The sequence below is a fragment of the Sus scrofa genome, chromosome 13 (assembly GCF_000003025.6).
Source record: "Sus scrofa isolate TJ Tabasco breed Duroc chromosome 13, Sscrofa11.1, whole genome shotgun sequence".
Classification (NCBI taxonomy): Eukaryota; Metazoa; Chordata; class Mammalia; order Artiodactyla; family Suidae; genus Sus; species Sus scrofa.
The window spans coordinates 113,608,065-113,621,061 of NC_010455.5; the positions used below are offsets into that span (position 1 = coordinate 113,608,065).

At 34.3% G+C, this 12,997-nt stretch overlaps 1 protein-coding gene across 12 annotated transcripts in view; it reads left to right on the plus strand.

Moving 5' to 3' along the window:
• NAALADL2 (N-acetylated alpha-linked acidic dipeptidase like 2) overlaps positions 1-12,997 on the plus strand; it is a 1,365,504-nt gene that overhangs the window by 757,954 nt on the left and 594,553 nt on the right. The gene's annotated exons all lie outside the window — the stretch shown is intronic.

Sequence of the window (12,997 nt, forward strand, 5' to 3'; positions counted from 1 at the left end):
TGTTTTGAGATTGTGTATCACACAAAAATTGAAGTGGAAAATTGATATGATTATTCACACATTTAAGACTTGAAATACAGTGTTTCTTCTCTATGACAGAAAATGTATGAACAAGGGACCAGGTGTGAATGATTCCTTTAGTCTTTCTGGGTTAGCTGGTTTTATAAGGTGGTTTTTGTGGCATTGTGGTTAAGTGTACAGCTTCTAGGGTCACATGGACTAGTTTCAAATCTCAGCTCCCTGATTACCACTGTAATTAAACATCTAGGTCTGAGTTTTCTCATCTCTAATATGGGGGTAATAGTAGTTCCAATGTCATAATCGTGTTGTGAGAATTAACTTAATATATGTAAATCTTGGGGGCTAGAGAATAGATAAGGACAGTATAACAGTTAGATACCATAGTATTTAACTGGTCACTAGTTTACATAGTCAAGTTTTCCATCTCCATTTAAAGTCTCATTTTAATAAACACATTGTCTTTTGTAAGACTATATATTTCCTCTAAGGATTTTATTTATTTATTTTGTTTTTTTAGGGTCATACCCACAGCATATGGAGGTTCCCAGGCTAGGGGATGAATTGGAGCTGTAGCTGCAGGCCTACTCCACAGCCACAGTAAAGTGGGATCCGACCTGCACCTGCGACCTACACCACAGCTCGCGGCAAGGCCAGATCCTTAGCCCACTGAACAAGGCCAGGGATCAAACCTGCATCTTCATGGATGAAAGATTCATTTCCACTGAACCTTGACAGGAACTCCTTCTCTATAGACTTTATATGAATTAAATATTCTTTCTGATTGTTAATTATTGGCACAGATTTTTAAGACTCTAACTTATTGTTTACTCTGATTAATACAACTTATTTAAATCACAAATTTACAGTGCAAAATAGATGCTATTTCTTAATGTTTTAAGTTTTTTGGGGGGATAGAATGGGGTGAGGCAGGTATTGGTGCTTCAGTATTTTTTTTTTCTGTTTTGACATTCTCTAATATTTTACAGAATTACATATAACCAGCACCACATTGAAAAGCTGTTTCATTGATTAAAAGTTAACATTAAATGTCTGCAACATTTCTAGTGTAGGATTCATTTGATTTGATTGATATATACTATTTCTGATGGGAAATAATGGAAATGCACCTGTGTCTTAATAGGCATAGAGGGAGGCCACCAGCATTCTTTCTTTGGCTCAGAAATTGTGGTCTTAAGTCAAGATTTGGAAGTTACCTCACATATTTTCTCTTGAACCCTCAACCACATGGAAGCCCCCATATTTCTAGACTCCTTGGTATCCTAGATGATTCAAGTATAGCACAGTCATCTCCTTTCCTAAACAAAAGCAAATCTGAAACAGAACAACAAAACTGCAGAAGATTGAGTGGGTCCTTCAAATCACTTCCATCTATTTGCTTTTCAGTTTCTTCTGGCAATCGTTCATTCTTCCTTGACTGAGGTGATACTGTGAAACTATAACTTGTGTCTTTATTTCCTTAGCATGGACATCTTTAGTAATCTCCTGGGCCATTGGATTGTTTTTTATATTCTTATGTAACCATGTTTATGAAGGATTTTTACACATTTATGTTATCAGTTTTAAGTGTTTAACTTTTCTCTTTGTTGCCTATGAAAGATCTACTGTAGAATCATAGAAGTACTTAAGTATCTATGAAATCATAAGTCATGATTAGTATTCTTAGTATTCTTTTGGTGGGAATGTAGATTGGTGCAGCCACTATGCAAAACAGTATGACGGTTCCTCAAAAAACTAAAAGTAGAGAAGTTCCCGTCGTGGCGCATTGGTTAATGAACTGACTGGGAACCAGGAGGTTGTGGTTTTGATCCCTGGCCTTGCTCAGTGGGTTAAGGATCCGCGTTGCCGTGAGCTGTGGTGTAGGTTGCAGACGCGGCTTGGATCCCGTGTTGCTGTGGCTCTGGTGTAGGCTGGTGGCTACAGCTCCAATTCAACCTCTAGCCTGGGAACCTCCATATGCCGTGGGAGCGGCCCTAGAAAATGCAAAAAGACCAAAAAAAAAAAAAAAAAAAACCCAAAAAAACTAAAAGTAGAACGACCATATCATCAAGCAATACCACTTCTGGGCACACATATGAAGAAAATGAACACTAACTCAAAAAAATACACTCACCCCAATGTTCATAGCAGCATTATTTTTTTTACATACAAATACACACAACACACACAGGGATATTATTCAGCCATAATAAATAATGAAATTTTGCCCTTTAAAACAGCATGAATGGACCTGGACAGTATTATGCTTAGTGAAATGTCACACAGAGAAAGACAAATACATTATTTTATCACTTCTGTGTGGAATCTAAAAAATAAAACAAATGAATACAACAAAAATAGAGACTCACAGATAAAGAGAATAAATTAGCATTTATCAGTGGGGAGAGAAAAAGGGCAGGACATATAGGTGATTAAGAGGTACAAACTAATATGTATAAAATAAATAAGCTACAAAGATATATTGTATAATGCAGGGAATATAGCCAATATTTTATACCTTTAAATGGAGTATAATCTATAAAAATAGTGAATCACTATGTTATACACCTGAAACTAATATATTATACATCAAATTATACTTCAATAAAGTACTATTTTTAACAAAGATATGTTGAAAAGATTTAAAATAACAAAGCTATTAAAAGGGAGAAATAGGAGTTCGCTTGTGCATTAAGTATCTGGTGTTGTCACTACAGTAGCTCTGGTTGCTCTTATGGCGACCCTGCCTCAGAAACTTTCACATGCCATGGGCATAGCCCAAAAAAAACAAAAACGGGGACTTCCCATTGTGGTTCAGTCATAATGAACCCAACCAGGATCCATAGGATGCAGGTTCAATCCCTGACCTCGCTCAGTGTCTTAAGGATCAGCCGTTGCAGAGAGCTGTGGTATAGGTCACAGACACAGTTTGGATCTGGTGTTACTGTGGCTGTGATGTAGGTAAGCAGCTGTAGTTCCTATTCGTCCCCTAACTTGGGAATTCCATAAGCCACAAGTATGGCCATTAAAAAAAAAAAAAGATAAATAATGTTAGCTGTAGATGTAGAAATATATTCTATGTTTGAAATATTAGGCCTAGATAGAAGGGGATAGCATTAAAGGAACTAAAATGCTATTATGGATAAAACAAACATCTTTTATTTGAAGAACATAATTTAAGAAATTAACTGTGAAAATTAGATGAAGACATTGGCAATAAGTGTTTTTAGAATTATATTAATAATTCAAATCTATTACAATGAGTACATAATTTAAATATTTATATCACTAAAGTAGTATGTTATTGATATTGATTTTTAAAATTCACTATATTAGTACTATAATTTTCAAAAGCAAAGGAATTTCTAGGTGATTATTTTATATGGATATAGAATAATTGCATATATTTTATATACATGCTTTACACAGCTGTATTGCTGAAACTCACATATTCTAATTAATAGGACACTGGTGAATTTTCTGTCTCTTCATACTACTTCCCAATTCAAATCAAGCTTGAGAAGTTGTTGCTGATGATTCAGGCATATCTACTTTTTGATTTTGAGGACATGGTGTTTGCATGAATTTCTATCAGGCAGAGCCATTAACAAGTTCTTAAATTATTCTAGTCTGACTGCCAGCAAAGCTCCCCACTACTTTTGCTTTTGACAAGGTTATTTGTAGAAGAGGCGTGCTCCTTTCCTTTGAAGAGCTGTCATGTCCATTCATCATATGACCATTTTGTATAAGCTTCCAATTTTTGCTTTCTGGTAACAGTCTAAACAGCATTTGTGATATCTCAGATCTACTTCAAAAACCTACTTAGTGCCAGCATGATGGATGGTGTACTTTGCAACTTCTTTGTAATTCATTGTGCACTGGAAAGGTGACATTGTTTACCCCATCATAATGACAGGTGGGTCAGTAAAATGGTCCTAAGGAGAGTTGTCCTGTCAGATGCAAAATACATATTAAAATGGATACATAAATAATTTAGCATGAGTGAGGTTAGCTTCAGGGTATAAACATGGATTTATATTTTTATTAAAGAGAAATATCAAGTATAATATAATGTTAAAGGCACTGATAGTGCTAGCAATGTCTAGTCAGTTTTATAAATAGAATATATAGCTTTATATAATTTCTGTACAATTATTTCCTTTGTCTTTGTGAAACCCATGCAGATTCAGAAAAGCAAAGAACAATTAATATTTAATATAGATTGGTCAGTTTGGGTCTGCCATATTCTTTTTCTGAATGGGGAATTTGTTTTTATTCCAGTACTTTTTATAAATTTTGGAGTTTTCTTTCTGTTAAATGTTATTTTGAATCTGAAAGACAGGCCAAATGATTGAGTTTTATGACAAAACATTTTCAACAAATCATTAACTGTACATGGAATACTGTTATCAACACATAAGTATCCCATTCCTCAGAAAGCATAGTTCAATAGAAGGCTAGCAACATTCCTTATCATTTGTACAATTGTGCATTGGTTGCTTCAATTTCAAAGCTTCAATGTCTTCATTTATATAAGGGGAATGATAGAACTTTAAAGTAGTGGTTATGGGGAAGAAATGATATAAACCATGTAAAGTGCCTTGCAGTTAGAAACACTCCATAAATGTTAGCTATAGTTGTTATTATTAGTTGGTATAAAGCAGACATACTTAAAGGGAGAAATTAAGAAAATATAAGAACTATATATCATAAAATTTGAGGTACAAATTTTTACTATATTGTATGAATATAATCTTTCTGTCTTCAGTTAAACATGGCAAATATTAGTTATTAGGGAGGAAATGCTTTATGCAAGAATATATAATAAACTTATAATTCCCTAATCATAAAACTCAAAACTCAAATGAAATATTTTACTTTTGAATGTAGAATGACAAAGCTGGTCAAGTTGGGCCTGAAGAATATTGCTTGTCTGTTTTGTAAAATATCAAGACATAGTTTAACATATAAAATCTGAACATTGCACTATATATTTTGTCAAAAATCTTAAAGAGAAAATAACCATTGCATGGAATCCTTGGAAACTTAAAATCAGATGTCTATTTTGTCATGGCTAGAAAAACTTTGTTTCTCTTTCATTTTTAATATTCACAAAGAAAGGCAAACTTATCAGTGTTATGGCAAAAGGCAGAGCTATATGCATTTGGCTCTGAATGCTTCTCATTATAGATTAAAAATATCAGAAAGCTAAAGGAATAGACTGAAATTGTATTGTCTGAGTATGGAGATGTGACTACTGGCTCACAAACAGAAATGTGAGCTTGGAGCAGTTTTCAGAGTTGAAAAGGACTTTGTATTTTATTTGTCTTCCTTCTGTTTTTTCTTGTAGAATCTATCTTTCAGTTAACAATGCACACATGTGTGATGAATAGCTTTGAATACATCAGTTGTATGTAAAGTAGTTCATTTAAAAAAAAACTACATAAAATCCATTGGCTTAATATAACCTTCTATTTCTTATATCATGAGCTCTGTGAATAACTGAGTTAAAAAAAGAAATTCAACATGGGTTGCTTTTTTTTTTCTTCAGGATAATTCCTGGGAATAGTTTCTACATATTTAAGGTCCATATTTTTCCAGGATTTAAAATTTAGACAGAACTATTTACAAATAAAGAAGTCCTCTATCACAACATATCATCTATGGTTAAATATTTGCTAGAGAAGTTACATGTTACTCCTGGGAAAGAACAAAAGTTTATTTTATGAAATAAAAATTTTAAAACAAAGAGAGTTGAATTTACCTAAATGGTTAAAGTGCAATGGATGGTTTTTCTCCTTCTTCATTGGAAGAAATACAGTATTTTTAGTGAGAAAGTGTTTAACTACAGGTTTCTAACTTGACTAAAGTTATTTATACAAATTCTCAATCACCATAATTCTTGTCTGACAGAAAATTCTAGGTCAGAATTTTTACATTTAATATGATTTAAAACATACCACTTACAAAGTTATGATAGCATAACTTTCTTAGCCAATTTAATTTATAAGTTAATTTCCATGAAATACAAGTTTACAGTTTATAAATAAGATTTACCACATTTCATTGAATGCTGTAAATTTGTTCATTTCAGAACTAGAGAGATCTGTTCAGAAGTTGATACTTCAGTTTATGTACTATTTCAATACACTAATATAATTGATTTTGGAGAAGCAGAATTCTATCATATTAATTTCATTGCCTCCAGAAATAATTCTCTTGAATGAATTTGCAACTCCTTTAGTATCCTTACCTTAATAAGTTGAGTATCATTTACTGAATAAAGTACTCTTGATTATTTAATCTGTTTTTCCCTGTATTTTCATTTGATATTGAAAGATTAACTAAGTAATATAGAATTTAGCCTGCTGGCTCTCACCAATGTAACAAGAAACACGCAAACTTCAGCAGACACGTATTGAGTACCTTTTACACACCAATCACTGGGGCAGCGTGATGCATAAGAAAGCTTCTCACACCACCCATGTGTAGCTGGCAGTCTAATAGAGGAAATGGGAAATTAGGTAAGTAGTTATACAACTACATGGCTTCATTCTGCTATGAACGTCAGCAAGTTACTTAAATATTCTGCACTCAGTTTCCTTATCTATACAATGGGCAGAAATATCTACCAAATCTGAATGTTTTGAAGATAGACTGAAAACAATTGATACCCTATCCATGTGGAGTTCCTGTTGGGGGCTTGGTGGTAATAAACCTGACTAGTATTCATGAGGACATGGGTTCAATCCCTGGCCTTGCTCAGGATTCAGCATTGCTTTGAGCTGTGGTGTAGGTCATACATGTGGCTCGGATACCGCATTGCTGTGGCCATGGTGTAGGCTGGCAGCTGTAGTTCTGGTTAGACCCCTAGCTTGGGAACTTCCATATGCCTCAGGTGCGGCCCTAAAAAGCAAAAAATAAATAATGTCTAGCACAGAGGACATAAATGGTTAAATATCGATTTTCTTTTTCCTTTATGTAATAACAGCCTTGCCCATTTAATCCTTCTTATAATACACATCTGCATTACACACACACACACACACACTCTCTCTCTCTCACACTCACCCTCTTCCTCCCTCTCTCTCTCGCCCCACAAAAGGTCCTATATTCATTTTCCAGTTTTCCAACAGCTGGGGTTTCCTGTGAACTTCCTTTTGCCCTAATCTAGTTACGGATTTTTTTCCACTTTGCCAAAACCCATGCACAAGCTTAGACCCATATCTCTAATGCATATCTTTTCACAATTTTCAACTACCTAGCAAAGGCTTAAGTAGTACATGTCCTACCACTTTAAAATACCTGGTATGAGGTTCCCAGTGGTGTGCCAGACTGGCTCAAGCCAGCTTGTTTCTGTCAGTAAAAGTCAATTCTGTAATCCTTTTCAATTCTAGTTTGATAGTTTAATTACAGAAATTTCCAAATACTTATGTGAAATTCAGAAATATTAGGTCTTATTCCTCCCTTCCCCACCCAACACTTCCTCTCTCCCCTTCCCTTCCTTCCACAGAGATGAATTCTACTAGCATACAACTTCCCATCACTCAGCAGGAGACTGATTTGCCAATTACTGCATGGCCACAATATTAGGGTGGGGTGGACAGAGCCATGAGTGATGCCATTGGGTAGAAAATGACAGTGCACTGAAATTCCACTTCAGCCTCCTTACATCTTCCATCCAGGGCCGTGGAGGCCACTCAAAAGTCAACAATGTTGGAAGGGTTAGGGGATTTCCTTCCAAAAGGAGAAATTCCATTGTCAGGTGAAGTTTACCTTCTGGATGGAGCTAATGGAAAAATCAAGAGACAAGTTATTTTCAAGAATTCCCTGAGATGCAGACCTTCCTGGGATACTTCTGGCTCCTGGAACATTTTAAAAAATACATGATCTTCCATCCTTTTCCTCAAACAACTGAGGTTATCTACCAGCTCCCTTCCTAGACTTTGAACACATCGATCTACTTCCACGTTGCCTTCTGTCCTCACCCAAGGAGAGATGATGGAGTCATTCCAAGATACTGATATCTGAAGGAATTAACCAGCCCTGCTGCTGTTAAGGATTTATTTTTTAGTGTCTTATTCTTAGTCAGTTTACAGCAGTAAAACAGAGTAAGTAGGTTAAAACTAGGAAAGGTGATAGTTGTAGAAATTCTCATAATCAGTTACCACTGATATTCATGGAAATGATATTCATGGAGTAAAATTATTCTCTTTTGTACTCTTTTATTCTCATGTTTAGAAAGAATAAACTAAACCATTTTCTCTATATTTTTTGTTTGTTTCTAGGATTTGACAACCACATGTGGACAAATCTATATTTCAGTCTGTAATCATTCTTAAATCTCCTTTTTGGTAAAATCTGACAAAACAGCCAACATACTACACCTCTCTCAATTGACTGTCTACCAACTAACTATTGCTTCTAACTGTTGGATGTTACCTAACTTTTGCTCCTTCCTTTATCAGTAGATTTCCTGAAATTCCATTCTCATCTAATCCTCATCCCTATAAGAAAATAATTTCCTATTTCAAAATTCAATAGTCACGTTACTTCTTGACACATTTGACATCTTTGTTTCATTTGATAGAGGTCCTTGTTCTCTCCAGGAGTTTGAACTTAACTCTGCCTAGAACGTTCCCCAAGGCCAGTGCATGGCTTCTCATCATTTGGATGTGATCACCTTTGCATTGTCTCTCTTGAGTTCCTTATTTCCATGATTCCTCATCAACCTCTGTTACTTCTTTATTATTTATAGGGTGTCTTTGGAATTGTTATTGTCTGTATGTTTTTTATTGTGGAACTCTCGGCAAGAGAAAGTAAGCATAATACAAGGGGAAATTTATAACTTATTTCCCTCTGTAACTTTGGAAACTAGAGTATAACCTGACATGTATTGTTAGAAAAGAAAAAAAGTTTCCCTTTAATACCCTCTTCCTTGTACTTCTACAATTCTGTTTTTTTTCCTGTTTTTCTCCACTTCCACATATATTTTTCATAATATATTTTAAAAGATATATTTTAATAAAAATGTCTACAAAAATGCTGTTTATTAAGTTTTTTAAAAGGCAAAATAATATGCATGATTATTTAAATATTTAAGTGATTATCTGTTAAATTTAGGAAAACATAAATATTTATTTTCTTCTCAACAATCTGTTTTGTTTTTGTTTTGTTTTGTTTTGTTTTTGTGTGTGTGTGTTTTTTGTTTTTTGTTTTTTTTCCATTTCTTGGGCTGCTCCCATGTCATATGGAAGTTCCCAGGCCTAGGGGTTGAATTGGATCTGTAGCCACTGGCCTATGCCAGAGCAATACAGGATCCAAGCCACATCTCTGACCTACACCACAGCTCACAGCAACACCAGATCCTTAACCCACTGAGCAAGGCCAGGGATCGAACCCGCAACCTCATCATTCCTAGTCGGACTCACCAACCACTGAGCCACGACGGGAACTCCCTCAAAAATCTGTGTTCTTCATCTAGTATGCATTCATATCCCAAACTTAGATTATTTTGTCTGTTGCTTTTGGAGATTATCGACTTAAAATATGGAAACATAATCCTGACAGAACTTTGCTTCACTTCACTTTGGCTAATTTTCTAAGTTATAATAGCTTTTTTAACTTAATTTTATCTCCTTTAGATGGATGTGCATTATATGTTAGATTATACAACATTCTGCAAAGTTGTTAAAAAATGATCACTATGTGCCAAGGCAAGTGACTACTCTGACATAGCTTTGTTATTTCTTCTATCAAAATATGGTCCCTATAAAAAATGTTTAAAAAATATACACTGTGCGATTAAGAATTGCACTTAGTATATCATTGTAGCAAATATTTTTCAGCATGTGTATATATTACAAGTTAAAAAAAGAAAAAAGGGTTAAGGATCCAGCATTGCGCTGAGCTGTGGTGTAGGTCTCAGATGCAGCTTGGATCTGGCGTTGCTGAGGCTCTGGTGTAGGTCGGCAGCTACAGCTTGGATTAGACCCCTCGCCTGGGAACTTTCATGTGCCGCGGATGCGTCCCTAAAAGGACAAAAAGACCAAAAAAAAAAAGGAATAAAATTGACAAACCATCCCTTTATCTGACCTTTTAGACTGAAGCCAGCAGAATGGATTTTTGTCTTGTTTAATACAGAATTCAGTTAGGATATATTAAAAAGTTTCCCAAGACAAGTCCATAGTTTAGCACAGTAGCTTGTGTCCCTTCTGATAGTCCATTTTAACTGAGAGTTCTTGTGCTTTTCTAATTATTAAATATTTTAAATGTTATTTAAATAGCTGTTTAACATTTAATATTACACATTTTATACAGCGGCATGCTTATGTCAATCCCTTTTATTTGGTTTTGATTAGCTGGAATACTTTCTGAGAAGGAGTTTAAAAGGGGTGGTAATTGATTACTGATGTCTGCCACCGGAGCCGGGATAAGCAGCAGTGGCTTTCATGCTTTAATACATTGTTGCCCTTTTCATAATAATGTCTGTGATGGAAAGCCCTTGAGTATGCTTGAAAAAGAAATACTAATAAAATTCTAACAATCTTTGAATTTTGAATTATTCATCAATACTAACATACTTTTTTTTTTTAGAATGGATAACAGTAAACGTGGGAGATGATTCTGATTTTACAAGTTTTTAATATACATAAGCATTTTAATTTGAAGAATATTTGAAAGCTAGATTATATAAAATAGTAATAAATTTCTAAAGTAAAACTTGTATTTAGATGAATAGTACTTCTGATAACCCTGTATTTTGTCAGTATGGAACAAACTTGGGTTTACCATTTCTGACTTTGAGTAGAAAATTACTGTTTTAGTCAAAGCAGGCTTTTCAAAATTCTGTATATTCAGAATCTCTTTTTAAGAGGAACTACGAGGATTCAGAATGATTGATTTGGTTGAAAATGTCAAGTCTGAAAATTTCAAAGCATGCATCATTTCGTAAGCATGAATAATTTTTGCTACCTCAGGTAGAAGAGAAACATGGCACTGGATTGTTCCTCAGTGTGGAGATCAGGCAACCAGCAGGTGGAGCGCTCTAGAAACACTTTGGTGATCTAGCTACTTTCTGTGATTGTTCTCTTTGTTTTATTTAGCTGACTACAGAAAATAATAGTTCTATTTATTTCTCTTGTTTATTCTCTTCTGTTGCTTCTTCACAGGATAGTCTTTCTATTTTTCTGTAGAACATTTGATGTTAAAGAATGTCACTTTTTAGTGTTTTGGTTTTCAGTCATTGCTAATGTTTTGGTTCATGATTCCTTCTAATCACATATTTTACCATATGTAGAAGATAATTGCATTTTAATGTTTGTTTCTGAAGTGTGCCAATATCCTCCTAGCTAATTTTATGTGGCCCACCACTCTCTGTTATCATCCTGCTACTTTTTTTTCTCTTTCAACAATGTATAAACTATTTGGTTTCCTATACTAGTTGTTGCTGTTTTTTTTCAATTCTTTGTTCCAAAATCAGTGTATAAAATGTGAATAAAAATTAATGTGCAGACTTTTTATATTTCTCTCTGGTAAAAAATAAATAAATAAACAAAACAGAGATGGTTCAATTTAACTCTGCACCTCTCCTTTACTCTTTCCTCTGGGTCAGGAAGTCCTCTATGGGTCAGGGAAAAACTGGTTCACCTACCACATAGGGTCCTGTTCACTTGATATTTCCCAAAGACTATTTGGATGTGACTTAATCCTTGGTATTGAGACATAAATTAAACACAGTACCCAACTTGTTAAGTAGACAATTTTCTAGTGTGACAGAATACATGCAGTAAGAAGAGGTTTATTGTAGCAATAAGAATGTTGAAAAGAAATGGCTTGACATTTTATCATATCATTGTATATTGATTTGTGTCATAGAAAAATTCAAGGTGCTTTCTTGGAGCTGTGATTTTCAGTTTGCTTGAAGGTAAATAGAAAAGACTTTCAGAAAGGACCTGGTTCAGAAGCATCCTTTGAAGGCAATAGATAATTTTTATTATCACCTGTCAAACTGTCAGAACATTGAGACTTCTGTAATTATTGACTTTAATGCATAGCCTCAAAGTGCATAAGCCAAAATAAATGGAAATAGTGATGCCTGTGTTGAGGGGGATTTTTGTGACAAAAAGAACTCTCTTACTGTTAAGATACTTTAGTCATTGACATGTGCTATTTATAGAAGTTTAATTGAAGAGCATTTTGAAATTGCCATTGTTAATCCATGCTGTTGCTTCTTTCCAATAATGTAAATGTCTTTTACAGAAATGTTATTTAGTAACTACTGTATCTTTCTGGCATGCACTCAAACAAAAGTTATAGTCTGGGCTACATCCTCTCAGACCATATAATTTTCCCCACCATCTCCAAAATATGAAAAATATGTTCATTAATATAGCCAATTGAATATTATCCCTGTTGTAAGGTGCTATCAGTGAATCATAATTAGGTAGCTTAGAAAGTTGAAATGGAAAATATGAATTCTGTCATTTTTTACAATGTGAACATTAATATTATGTGATCATTATTTAATCAGGCTTTAAAATCATAGATCAACAGTTACATGGTAATGTTATCAGCAAACTCAAAAATCAAATTAATAAGACTAATTTAATCACATTTTAATAGAAGCAAAATTGTGATCAAAACCGTTCTGACAGAAATAATTTTAACAATTAAGTTTTCTTGGCAAATGAATTTGAAAGTACAGCTTAACTTTTCAGTTACTGGATACCCTGTAATCATTTCAGTTGAAGACAGAGAAGTCAACAATGTGTGTTGGTCACCTGGGTGAAAATAGGTGTGTGATGGGCCCTTTACCAAGGAAATTACCCTGAGATTGAAATTGAAACTGGTAGAAAAATTATGTTTAAAGAGTTGGATCCAGTGAGAGCCTTAAGAGAGGCAGAAGCATCACTCTAGGAATCAAGAAAAGGTCACATAAGATTGGGCAATGGAGAAATACAATTCATCAAATATGTAA